A 1652-nucleotide genomic window follows, 5' to 3' on the forward strand; every position below is an offset into this window, starting at 1 on the left:
TTTAGACGGCGTTTAGGCTTTATATACAGCACTTCTGTCTTGTCTGTATTGCAGCAAAGCATATATATATATATATATATAGTTAGATGTATGTAGTTAGAGTTCACATTCTTAATAAGTTTAGAGTACATCCCCTTTATTAAGCTAAATGTAGGCACCCCACCCATCCCCACTTTTTACATCGGAAATGTATAAAATAACTACTGATGATTTTGTACCCGGGCTAGAATTTGAGTATAAAAATAATGTTTTCCTGATAACTCTGAAATCAATAGTGAGTGGTTTACAGTAGACTGGCGGTATAATTTTGCAGTCTAGGACTAAGATGAATCATGGGTAGGGGAGGAAGGTGATGGTCCAGGAATACACATGTTTTTTCTAGGCCCAGACTCGATTTTGTTTAGATTTTCTAATGAATCAACAATGGGGGAATTGCTAGGCATCTTTTAGTGCTGCGTATTATGGTCTAGTTGTAAAGCATAGCCATAGATAGTAGAGGAGAGAAGTTGATATATGTTTTTTTTTTTGGAGGGTTCAGTGTGAAATAGAGGTTAAGTGTAAGATCTTGTAATGTTTGTGTTTTCTCATGATTCTAGCTAGAGCATAAGCAATAATATATCACTGGTGATATTAGATTAACATGACATTTGGTATGGCCTATCGTTAGGTTGGGTTAGGAATGAATTATAGTTATGTTAGAAATGCCGCCCTCAAGAGGGCGTTCGGCCAGATAAATCTGGAAATACGGCTAGAAATACTTTTGTATGTTATATATGATACTGAAGGAAGTTAGCCGTTAACACTTTTGAATAAATATAATATAAAATCATCAAAGGTACATATACAGTGTTTAATAAGGACATGATGGAACATCGTAGGCTACCCTGTAGCTTTTCAACGAATAAAGTCCTATGAAAAAGCGTCATCGTAGGCTACAGTGTAGCCTACGATGTTCCATCATGATGATTTATATTATATTTATTCAACAGTGTTAACGGCTAACTTCCTTCAATATCATATATAATATACGACAGTATTTCTAGCCATATTTCCAGATTTATCTGGCCGAACGCCCTCTTGAGGCATAGTATTGTGTAATACAATGTTCCCGACAGGTATTTGGACTTGTTCAACCATGAAGCCTTCGTGGTCTAGTGGTTATGACACTCGCCTTGTCAGCGAGAGGTTGCAGGTTCGAATCCCGTCTGAGGCATTTTATTACACAATGATTTTTCATAGGACTTTATTCGTTGAAAAGCTACAGGGTAGCCTACGATGTTCCATCATGTCCTTATTAAACACTGTATATGTACCTTTGATGATTTATATTATATTTATTCAACAGTGTTAACAGCAAACTTCCTTCAATATCATATATAATATACGACAGTATTTCTAGCCGTATTTCCAGATTTATCTGGGTGAACGCCCTCTTGAGGCATAGCATTGTGTAATACAATGTTCCCGACGGGTATTTAGACCTGTTCAACCACGAAGCCTTCGTGGTCTAGTGGTTATGACGCTCGCCTTGTCAGCGAGAGGTCGCAGGTTCGAATCCCGTCGGAGGCATTTTATTACACAATGATATTTCATAGGACTTTATTCGTTGAAAAGCTACAGGGTAGCCTACAATGTTCCATCATGTCCTTATT

At 37.3% G+C, this 1652-nt stretch overlaps 1 non-coding gene across 1 annotated transcript; it reads left to right on the forward strand.

Moving 5' to 3' along the window:
* The first annotated feature begins 1496 nt into the window (after positions 1 to 1496).
* On the forward strand, positions 1497 to 1569 carry Trnat-ugu. Its single transcript has one exon. It is a non-coding gene; the product is annotated as a tRNA-Thr (tRNA).
* Positions 1570 to 1652: the final 83 nt, after the last annotated feature.

This window comes from Anneissia japonica, unplaced genomic scaffold (genome assembly GCF_011630105.1).
Source record: "Anneissia japonica isolate Jap-2015-1 unplaced genomic scaffold, ASM1163010v1 scaffold122839_len1652_cov98, whole genome shotgun sequence".
Lineage (NCBI taxonomy): Eukaryota > Metazoa > Echinodermata > Crinoidea > Comatulida > Comatulidae > Anneissia > Anneissia japonica.